This window comes from Anomalospiza imberbis, chromosome 3 (genome assembly GCF_031753505.1).
Source record: "Anomalospiza imberbis isolate Cuckoo-Finch-1a 21T00152 chromosome 3, ASM3175350v1, whole genome shotgun sequence".
NCBI classification, from domain to species: domain Eukaryota; kingdom Metazoa; phylum Chordata; class Aves; order Passeriformes; family Viduidae; genus Anomalospiza; species Anomalospiza imberbis.
The window spans coordinates 61,191,332-61,203,623 of record NC_089683.1 but is presented as its reverse complement, the minus strand read 5'-3'; the positions used below and the strand labels follow the sequence as shown (position 1 = coordinate 61,203,623).

At 39.4% G+C, this 12,292-nt stretch overlaps 1 long non-coding RNA gene across 1 annotated transcript; it reads right to left on the bottom strand.

Moving 5' to 3' along the window:
- Nucleotides 1-4,427: 4,427 nt before the first annotated feature.
- On the bottom strand, nucleotides 4,428-11,969 carry LOC137470890 (uncharacterized). Its single transcript, XR_010997298.1, has 3 exons — nucleotides 11,768-11,969; nucleotides 11,008-11,088; nucleotides 4,428-6,087 (listed from the first exon to the last, which is right to left on the bottom strand). It is a non-coding gene; the product is annotated as an uncharacterized lncRNA (long non-coding RNA).
- Between the last annotated feature and the right edge of the window lie 323 nt (nucleotides 11,970-12,292).

The following is a 12,292-nucleotide window of genomic DNA, read 5'->3' as shown; positions in this document are numbered from 1 at the left end:
TTAACACAAAATACATAGAAGTTTTCCTGGAGGAATCAGGCAATTAGAGACTTCTGTGAATCCCAGAGTGGGGCTACTTGCCTCATTGGCCTTATCTAGGCCATCTCAGAATGGAGCTAACTGCTTGTGAAAATCTCTCAATTGTCACATGCAGCATCATTAATGAAGATTTAGTATTATATAATTGCTTTTCTCTTAAGCCTTTCTTTTCTTTCCCTTTTCTGCCTTCCACTTGGTTTTGTGTCTGTTCAAGACCTGCCCTCCCTCACTACATATACTTTATCTCAGCAAACAGCAAGGTTGGTCTTGGGTTTCATACCAACACCTTCCTAACATAAAACAATGGGTAAAAAGAATAAGGGAGAACAGGTCACTTTACACCTCTCAGAGCTATTGTTTTCAGAAGAATAAGACAGGATTGCTGCTCAGGGGTGCAGCACTGCAATGACTGAATTAATTTCAAATTTGGAAAGCTTGAGTTCCTTCCCTTCCCCCTCACCAAACACGATTAAAAAAAAATTAGTTCATTTACGTGGTAATTTATACTCTGAGGAGTCTGAATATTCAATGAGCTCTGTATACAAAAGACTAGATATGACTCATGAATCATATGGCTGACAACACTGCAGTAGAGAAAGGAAGTCTGACAATTAACAGAAATGTGATACTGATCATACACAAATGTGGTCAGAGGCATAAAAACATATTTTCTTCTATTTTTGTTCATGTATTTACTACAGTGATCATTCTGATATTTCTGTAAACACTTAAATGGATGGACTTTGCTCAGAAGTGTGTGCCTGACTGGGCATGTGTTTATGGAAGCAGAGTTTTAGCAATTACTTCTGCTACTAGTACAACATCTTCTGATGGAAATCTAATTTTCACTTAATAAATGCATATTCCATATTGAAATCAACATAATGGCTCACTTTTAAGTGTTCTCAGAAGTTTGTCTTCTTCAAATATGTCCATCTGGGTGTCATTAGACCTATTTCTATTTTTTCCTTTAAGATTTATTGACCTTAGTTATTTGAACCAATAATTATTCTTAAAAAATTCAAGAACTTTTTATAAGAAAAGCTAGAGGATTATTCACATGGTCAAGAGAATGTTTTGGCCAAGGCTCTAAGAACGATTGTAAATACTTTGGAACATATGCTTTTTTACACCATAACAGGAGAATGAGTTTATAAATCTGATTTTTTGTAGAGTTAGTTTAATCTAACTCTAGTGCTAATCTATTAGCATTCATCTAAATTAATTCTGATGAACAAATGGCAGTCTGGAGTATAATCACATTTTAAACCAATAAAACTGTAACTAGCAAATCCAGGAAAACTATTCAGAATTCTAAAGAAAATTATTCATGCAAAAAATAATATGCAAAGATTAGTCTTGGAGGCATTCTGAACTGGTATGTTTTATTTGATTAAGAGGAGTGTAGGTACAGAATACTAGAGGGAATAAAACAGGAAAAAAATTTAACATTGAGATACAAACATAAATATTTAGATGCAGAAATGTATTAAGTGGGGTTTCATATAGAAGAATGAAGTTTTCTTCCATGAGGACTGAGAGTCCTTCATGCAGACAGCATCAGCCCTTGATGCCTCAGAGGTGGTGAATGCTTGGTAAAGTTGATGGCTGAATCTTCAGGTGGCTACTTCAGAGGTGAGGATTAGGGACAGAGGACATCGACAGGAGAAAAGCCTGGCATTCACTGCCCGTGGGAGAAACTGCAGGTGCATTTTTAGGGACACCATACTTGGAAGGAACACCTTAAAAACTTACTTTTTTTTTTTTTTTTTTCCCACTTCTGAAGATAACAGCAATTAGGAAGATTTCTTCCACAGAGAAATAAGCAAATTACTGCTGGCATGAACGGGCAGCTCACAGGGATTTATGAGAACTCAATTTAACTTCCCTTTTTTTTTGTGATTCTCTTCATCCGAGCCATCTGGCACAGAGTAACTTTTGGCACACAGGTCAAAGCTAGGGCCTTCCTAGCGGACTGGCTCCACTAGGAGAACCCTAGCTGGGCTGGCTTTCTTCACACTCGCAGAGCTTATTTCAGTGCAAAATCCATCCCACACTGTTTTTATCCGCATGCCAGAGCCCTGCCTGTCATGCATTATGTAAAACACTCAGCAATTGTCTGCTCTAACTGCAATCCCGAACCACAGCGTGTTGCTCACACTAAGCCGAGCACACACCCGTCACCTTTGTGCAGCCTACACTACAAACGCACCCCACCTCCTGTTATTTTGCTTTGCTTGCTGGCTACCACTCTACCTGCTCCTTGTGCAACAGCTCAAGAAATCATGACAGCATCTCAGGCCCCTCCTGAGCCTGCCTGAGCCAGATAGGCCAACTCTAGATAGCACATCTCAATAGCTTGCAAGAACTTCTGGACTTACATGAAATACATTTTTTTTCCAATAACTTCATAACTTATGAGGTTTTGCATCTTGAAGACTAACTTTCCCTGTGGCACCATGTTATGGTCTGTATTTGGAACAAGCAGCAGATAATCAAAAGCTCTCTGCATGCCAGATGCCTGTCTCAGAGTTAGCACCTGCCATTCAGCAGGAACTGGCATTCTGGGCAGCCATGCATATTCAGGAGGCATCTAGTACAGATGAGCTTCAGCAAATCCAAGGGTCTGTTTTCAGTCACGATCTTCAAAGCCAATCTCCACAGCTTATATCCCTACACAATCTTCAGCAACACTGAGAATATTGATAGTTCTTGCCCAGTATGGACTCCCCCATTGCTCGGAACAAAAGACAGGATTCACATTCCCACAGGATGTGTCTATGCAGTTCTTACAACTACACTGAACAGAAAAAATATCAGTCATTGTCAGCTCTCTACTCTTCCAGAGTGGGTAGCTGGCACTCTCTCCCCCACTGCAGAACCTCAGCTTCAGCAAAGCTGGAGAACTTGTGTTTATTTCAGGCATGCTGTTTTTTCACCTTGGATGAAGTGTCCGTACCCAGCCAACCTGCACACGTGCTGTGTTGTGAGGGACTGTGCACTCAGCTTGTTGACCTCATGGACTGCCAGGATTCATGGAATGTCAATATTCCAGATTCTATCTATGATTGGATACATCCCACACCATCTCTGTATGCAGGGTTTGGTGAACCCTTCAATGTGGAATAGCCTAGTAAATTGATGTCTTTTAGTCTGTCTACATCTATCTCAGCAGTGCTGCTGCCTCTAGGCAACTCTGAGCCCTGGGATGGTAGGCAAATATGTGTTAGCAACAACACAGCCTCACAAGCACCACCTGGCTCTTTAGGGCAAGAAAGGAATTACTTTAATGAATGTTCATTCCAACCAGTGCTTACAGGGCATAATTGTTCTCTTCATACATATCCAAAAAAGAGGTACTAATTTCTTTCCTTCCTCTGCACCTCCTCAAGAAGACAAATGCAAGTTTCCTCTCTATACAAAAAAAAAAAAAAAACCAAAAAAAAAAACCAAAAAAAACCCCCAAAAAACTCCAAAAGATCAGCTGTATCTCACTGCTTTGTTACTGCTCCATATCCCCACCAGATGGAGGCAGCTCACATTCCCTTCTATCCCTCTCCAGGAAGCCAGCCATGAAGCTGAGATGAAGGAAGAAAACACCTGCCTTCAAACACCTCACTCAAAATGGATGGCAAGCAGAAAATTTTAAATAAAAACATGTTGTACAATACATGTAGATCTAAGTACTTCTCGCAGTAGAAGAGTTCATCATAATTAACCCCCTTGAATTAAATAAACCCAGGTGCTTATTGTGTTAAGTCTCAATCTAGTGTTGCTATGCAGAGACCACTTCAGAAAAGAAGGACTGGATTTGGCCACCATGGATAAAGGATGCTGAGGCTGGAAGCTGCTTGGGCTAGTTCTATTGCTTGGTGGGTTGACAGAATCCACGTGGCTCCTCCTTGGATGGGGTTTAACAGGGTGAAAGTCGCTGTTAAAAGGGGAAGGTGCCAAAACAGGTTTTGAAGGCACTCCATCGTATATGACTAGCAGCCAAAAGCACCAGCAGTGCAGAAGAGTGTCCTCTATAGACACTCAAATTTCTTACACTGGGAGTGAGAGGACATCACTACTGCATGGCTTGAAGACAGAAATACAGCTGGGGGGGAAATAACTCTCTCATGCTAGGTGAGGATTCAAACCAAGTTTTTATTACAATGGCATATCATTTCCTGTTTTGAAGAAAGGGAAATTTTCACATTTCCTTCAAGAGAGGAAGGAATTCACTGGAATGACAAAATATGTTGTCCAGATCTTGAAAAATGCAATTAAAATTAAAAAAATCAAAGAGAAATGTTGTGATTTCTAAAAATCATGAAAATAATACTCTTTTAAAAAATAGTCTCTTTGAGAGAGCATACTCTTTTTTCAGTAATAATTAGAATGGTAAGGCTTTTGAATTTTGAACACTAAAAGACTCTTTTGACGTTTAATTGAAAAGTTGCTACAATTTATAATTTTGTAAGTAAAAAAGCAAAGTTCCTTCCATCCTTAGGAATGCTATTGCCCTCTATTATTCTTTATAAAATAAACTATTTGAAATTAATTGTATCAGCAGAATATACTACATTGTTGTTTTAACATTTGGGAAAGCAAAATAAATTGATCTCCTTAAAATCTGAGATAGCTTAGCTCACTGGAAGAACACTGAGAAATTGTGCTTGTAGCTGCCACTGTTTTGGAAGGCCTGCTGGATCCAGTGGTAGCGATGTACTGCTTGGAACGAACACAAATTAGATCACAACATACATCACAGGGGCCCATCATCTGCATGGCCAAGTGCCACTTTTATGCCCTCTAAAAGCATTTGCTGTCAGATCATTTTGTCATGTCTTTCTCCACCCACATGTCACAAACCTGGCATTTATAAAGTTCAGAATTATACTTTTATTTTCTGTCAAAGATGAAACTAGGAAGACTCTCTTCAGCTGCTGCTTTCTTGTCTGCTTTGTATCAGACAGGAATACCCTTTTTTGTCAGTTCAAGGGATCACAATTCTTCACCTACCTGAAGAGGAAGTGAGGAAAGGAAACAGAGAGCGAGGGAACTTTCCTCCACACCTGTAAGTTTCTGTGGCTTCTTCTGAGCTGAAAGCATTTTAAATGTCAGATGTTAATCAGAAACTCTAGGCTGCTTAGTAGCATCTGTGCTTCCTGGTTCTACCAAGTTGATCTTTCAGGTTCAATTGATCTTTTATGTCCTCCAGGGGCTCATATACCCTGTAACAGGGCAAACCATCCATGTTTGCCCATTGGGACATTATATTTAATAATATCTGCATGATATACATCCATGCAACATGCACGTGTACAAACTCGGTATCCCCATGCACAGACAGAGCAATGATCCCATCTGACCTTCCAACATGTCACCTTTTCATGGGGCTGATAAAGCACCCTTGTGAGCTATGTCCTGACCCAAAGGTTTATTATAAGATCAGAGCCATAGTTTAAACCAGGTATCAATCCTGACATAAGCAAGAATACTCATTCTTTCAATCCAGTGAATGTGACAGAGTGTTCTTAAAGGCAGTATTCCCATTTCTTTCTCTAGTCCTCTCATTTCTAGAGAACCAAAAGCACCATCCAATGAACACAGAAGGAGATGAGAAGTCAGCTGTTAGCTTGAAGTTCTATTTCAGCTCTAAAATCAAAGGCCTCTTTAAAGCCTAATAAAATTATAGACTCAAGTCTACCATTAATAGCATGTATGGTGCCAGTGTAATAAGAAATGGAAATACATTGCCCAAGAATGATTCATGAAATCCAGTAATTAATGTCAGAGTTTCCACAACATTGTGATTCTCAAAAAATCTCAGGTCCAACTAACTAACAGTGCTCAGTTAGACATTGATCCTTTAATGAATGTGTGCACTTTACTGATTTTATTTTGTCAAAGTTACAAGTATGGAAGCAAGAGAGAAAGAGAAAGAAAAAGTGCAGTAAAATATTCAGCGATATTTCTAATCTGCTTTGTATGTGGTGTTTTTAAGATTTTAATTTCATCTTTCCATCCTCTGGGATGAATGACTATGGATCATGTAAATTTCTGAAAAAATGCACAATTTTTAATATTGAGCTCAGCAGATTATATAAAATATAGATATGAAGAAGCAAATATCAGATTTAAGGATCATTTTAATAACAGGCTTTATTTCAGATCCATAATACACATAATCTATAAAAATAATGCATAAAAATATTAGCCTATTTTTGACCATTTGTGTCTCTGTAGTGCTATTCCAAGTGAGCTTACTGATTTTTTTTTTAAAACAGTCTACATTTAGTTTTAATGGTCTGGCTCTTCTTCAGTCATCAATAGGGAGCCTTGTTACCATGGTGACAGACAGATGGATTAATGCGATGTTTAGGGAGATACAGTAGTGCCAAATTTTGATATATATGGTAAGCTGTAATGTACTGCATACACAAGAGGGCATGCATGCAGAAAAATTCAGGAGCGGTCTTCCATATGCACGGAGTGTCTTGACACAATATTCCCACTATCTTCTGCCAGAAAGTGGCCATCTAGTCCCACTTTATGCTCTTGAAAAATACCTACCCTGTTGGAGTCACAGACTCCAGTTGCTCTGGAAACTTAAACTGAATGTCAGATGAGGCCTGTTGGAAAGGCCCATGTTCAACACCTGACGTGTTGGCTGCATGTACTAGGCCATGAAGCTGCCGGTCATCGGGGAGTGACTGTCTATAATCCACTCTATAATCCACTCCTTGAAAGGCAGCCTGACATCTTCAGCTGACATCTTTCCATTTGCCTGTTTACTTTATTCACTGCAGGTCTCGTTAATGAGAAAGAAATGTGAGATATACAAAAATCTTTGGGTTTTTACAGAGCACAAACAGATCGCACGTAGAGTAATCCTGTGCGATCACACTTCCTTTACTTTTAAACCTTTAATGACCTGCACCTTCCTCACCCATCTCACTCCCTTCCCTAGAGCTGCCAATGAGCTTTCCTGTTTTCAAAGTATTAGATTAGTGGTTCATGTCTCGCAAACACCCTCAGACAGAGATGAAATTAATACAGGAAGAAAATGTGTGACAGTCATGCTATGAATTCCTGTCATTCAGACTGTGAATCCCCCATGCTCATAGAACTAGGAAATTATGCTAGTTGCATAGTTTTATTTTATTATATTTGACTTTATTTGCTGTCCAACCCTTGAATCATTCTGTCATTGCCAAACATCTTCAATGCAGAAACCTATCATAAGATACTACTGAGAAGTCAAGTAATTTTAAAAGACAATTTGACCTGCCAAGTAAAACTCTGGCACAAACTTGGTGCTCTTAAAAATATTTTAGATGTGAAATCAGAAGTACTTTATCCAGAGCACAATATTAATTTATGTAACAAGATTAATTTAATAAGAAATGTTTTCCATCCATCTACACAAAGTGATAATTATAATTCATCGGGAATCTAGCCTAATATCTGCTCTCCTTCCAGGCCTTTTTAGATTGTAATATTAAACTATACCAGTTAAGCTCTGTGAATGACTGTGAAAAGGGCTTTTGGATATAATTGCACTGAAGCCAATTAGGAAAAATATACATCTCGTATTCCTGACAATCAATTCTACAGTTGGCTTTCTCAGCAGGTGACGTACTATGTTGTAGACAGTACTACTAGCATACACAGGTCAAATTTATAGTGGCCACCTCCTCACAACAAGTTAAATGCCAGTCCAATTTCTTCCTCTGCAGCACACACCACTGTTGAGGGTCCCTAAACTGGTGTCACTGGCCATATGAGCATGGCCAGGGGCACGGGGTGGGCACAGAAGCGTTCCCACAGGTACATGCCACGCAGCAGCTTCTGACGGACCCTCTGCTGCCCAGTAGTGCGTGCCAGCAGCACAGCCCTCCCACCCTGCAGCCACCATGGTGTGGGATCTTACATCAGAGCCAAGACTGAAGTCACCCTTGCCCATGAACATATCTGTGGAGGAGTCAAACCAGGTCTTGGTGCAACCTTCTTCCCAAAGCAGGGTCAAGCTGTGTGTTCAGAGCGGCTCACTCATGGCTTTATCCTCATTAAATCATCCTTGAAAAGAAACTGTACAATTTCTCCAGGCAGTCTGATCTCAGCCTGACTGTCTTTGTGGGAACCTCTTTGTGTTACAAAAATGTCATCTCCTAGAGCCACAGCAGATATCACACAGGATGGACACTCTATTTATTGGACTGTCACTGAAAGAGGCCTCCTTTGTCTTGGCAACTATAATTTTGGAAGTTTCTAGTTCTGGCCACGTGGGCCAGGGGCAGATTTTCTCTGTAGAAATTCTGCTCCCAGGCTGTCATCCAGCAGAACCTGGTCAGATGGTCCGGTGGTTCAGGATTCCTGCTGCTACCTCAGGTTGCAGCATTCCAGTAAGAGTGGCTGAGACATAAGTACCAGGCCATGCTCTAGTGACACCGTGGAAATAATAATTAATTTTTGCTGTTTCTTTTTTTTTTTTTTTTTTTTTAATTCAGTCAGAAATACTTTTTTTCCTGGACAATAGTAGGGACAATAGTAGGGACAATAGTACAGCAAAGTAACTATTAAAAGTTCTATGATGAAACACATACTAAGACCACTAAAGATGTGGTATCCAGTGAAATTAGAAAATAACTTGTAAATATATTTGCTAGGTCACTAAAGGCAGTAAGAATACCACAGGAATTGGGAAGGGATCTGTGATTTTCCTCTCAAGTAAATGTGGGCAAATCCAAACAGATATAGGCATATTTCACTTGCCAAGAGAGAGTATTATAAACACTGATCAGGTAATAAAACATATAATTTATTAAAGGATAAGAACAGAAAACAAGTAGATACAGGCATATGAAAGAAAACCCTCCTTAAATGTTCTCCTCTCTGCAGCCCCACCTGAATTCTGTCCAAGCCATGTGACAGCCTTGATATGTTATCAACAGCTCTGAAATCCGTAGTGCGCCTCTGACCAGCCATAATGTCATCATCCCCAGATGCTAATTTGGGATTTATAATTGGAACTCTGGCCAGATTGCCAACGGGACTTTTGCCATTTACTGAAACGTGGCCAGACTGGGCCATAACAAACAATGCTGCTGTGGTGTCTCTGCAGCATGCCTGCACACCCAGTCTTGTCCAAAGTTATGCCTCACATGCGCTCCTGAATACCCAAATGTAGAAGTCAAATTAAGGAAGAGTGCTGCATATTCTGTAGAAGCAAGCTGCAGTTTAGAAAAGCATCTCTGGGGCTGGGGTAGGTGGCCAGAAATCTGGAGATCCAGCCTCTCGGCTCCTGCCTTTGCTGGAGAACCACAGCAAAACTTTGCGCAAAATAATTAATCTCCTCATCACCTCCAAAACAAAAAGTACCCCTCCACAAGTGGGTGAAGCCAGCTCAACCAGTGTTTTTTATGTATTTTTTGATTCTCCAGTGCAAGGCTCTTCTTATAACTGTGAGAACATTTGACAAATGAACACTGCCTTTATGAGCACTGTCAGTATTTCTGTAATTAAGGTCTACACATCTCTATTCAGTGACCAGATTTTTGCTGCAGTGAGACAAGAGATCTGATGACAGACTCTCAACATGGGAATTTCAGCCACCAGATCCTTAGGAGATGCACAACAGTAACCAGCTCATTATAAAAACAGATTTCTGCAGAAACCAAATCATAGCTGCAGAACACTTTAAATTCTTATCCAATCGACTAGAAAATTGTTTGGAAATATGTAACTGGTTTCTTCATGCCCCTGCCTGTACACAGTGCTGATGCTGCATGGTGGTTTCAGGAATATCAAAGCTGCCATAAATAGAGGAAATGACCCCAGTGAGTCAGGCAGAGAATAAAGCTCAGCTCTCCTGAGAGCCAAAGGGCAGCTTAACTGTTGCATTTTTCTCTCTTTCCAAAACCAGTGTTTGCCTCTTTCTCGAGTTCTTTTACATAATCCAGTTCAGTTACTGAACACGTCAGTTTAACCAGTATTCAAATCAACCTCCTCTATGTTTTGAATTGGATTTTCAAACTCCAAACAGGATTCTGTGTCTCGGGTGCCAACATTTTTTGCAGTGGCACTCAAGACTTTTGGCTATATAAATCAGACAGATAACTTAGTGAACCTAACAAATTCCTGCCTTTATTAAGTCCCAGCCAGTTAATCAACTGGCTTCTTTGCCTCTGAATACCTAAACTGCAAGCTTGGTCCTCGACTGGATCTCACTGTTAGTGGAGATGGCCATGTACCACTGCGCAGTCCTGCACCGGAGAGGAAGGAGAGCAGCAGACACACAAGCCATGACTGAAATATCTCACAGCATTATGCTAAGAAGTTTGCACACTGGGGTTCTATTTCTTGATAGAGCTCCTTATTGTCAGCAATGCCACGTGTTTGCAAGGGTTATAAAAATCTCTTAGGGAATATATTTATGCTAACTTCTTTCTTTGGTTTTATTTTAAAATTTATTTTCTTCCTTGTGCTCTTGCTTACCCTCCACACTCCTCCCTCGCCAATACTGTACAAAAATATGAACTCCCATAGGAGAGGCACAATGTTACCAATTTTTTGTTAAAACCCAGGGATTGTTAAGAAATTTCTAACATCAGAGTCACAAGTGGAGATTTACACATCCTTTGAAGTGGAACACATTGGTTCCCTCTCACTCTCTGCTTTTGGCTAAGGTTTTTTTTGCAATAAAAAGGAAAAAAAGCATTATATTATATTCAATTATACAACAAGAAGGGATTAATATTGTAACCTAAATGAACACAATTCTGCTGAGTATCCCTTGGGTTTTTTAAAGCAAATAAAATTTACAACACTAAGAATTTTAAGTTAGTCAAAGTGGATTTCATGGTCTTTATGCTCTACTTTCAGTCTCTCTGAAGGATTAATAGAGACAGATCTGATCTGACTCTCTTAAATATAGATTCTTGGCATTGTTCAAACCAGGATTAAATAATACCATTATACCTTTCTCTTCTCTTTCTTCTTGGTTCTGGAAAAATTTGAAAGAAAGTGATGTCTTGATTGATGTAAACTCAAAAAACTATCCTGAGAAGAAAATGTAGGATTGTTATCATCAAAGACACAAAATAATACAACAGACACAATAACCTAATTCTCTCACCGTTCAAGGATTCCTTTATCAGATGCAGTGATTATCTTGACACCAATTACAATCAAAATGACATGCATGCTCCAGTTTTAGTTTCATGCATTCTAATACATTTAAATATATAAAAATTAATTTCTTCTTGTCACATTGTCACACTGCAGTTTTTCTAAGATGTCCTTCTCTAAGCTTTTCCAGGAGATTTTTTTATAATTTGTGGCAAAGTCCAATTCTATTCCAAAGCACATATGGGATTTTTGGGGTATTTTTTCATGGGAAAAAGAAGACTAGAGGAGAGGAGGAATCATTTGCCTGCTGTCCAGACTAGAAAAAAAGGAGTTAGTGATGGACTCTCTGTGTAAAATATTGTTTAATTTACACAGCACACGGACTATTAGAAAACAGCTTTGGATTGGTTTTTAGAAGTATCATGAACAGGAAGTTTCCCAAAATACTAATTTTTTGCCTAGCAACCCAGTCCCTATAATTAGACCCTTAGATACATGCTATAAAATATGTTAAAAGATAGAAAGAAGGAAGCTGGGGAAGAAACACTTTTATTTATATTCATTGTTTGCTGTTGAAGTACTGATTGTTACAACTAAAAATACACTTTACCTGTCCATACTGAATCTTAAGTTAGTACACTGTTTGATAAGATGATGAAATTAGGTATCACATCAATTCATAATCATCAGCAGCTGAGAATTAGGGGGGGCACAGAGATGAAAAAACCCCAATTGTATGTTCTTGTAGTGTGAAAAACTGTTTACATAACTTGAAAGAATGACAATTTGGAACGAAAATATGTACTTTAAAGCAACACTTCATCAAGATACAGCTTACTAAAATTCCTGGGAATTAAGAGTGTCTCCCAGTTTTATTTGCTAAAGTCCACTACGCGATCTGTCCCAAGTACAAAAAAAAAAAAAAAAAGAAAAAAAAAGAAAAAAAAAAAAGAAAAAACAAAACCAAACCAAAACCCTTATAAGCCTGCTAAAAAACACTCTTAAAAGAGGCTATGACAACTTTTTCCGGTTTTCCCTCGGCGCGATTTGGGCTCTCGGGACGCTGAACGCGCCCCAAGGGCGGAGCACCCTCCTAAGGGGGCGGCAGCTCCGCCCGCGCCCGCGACGCCGCTGG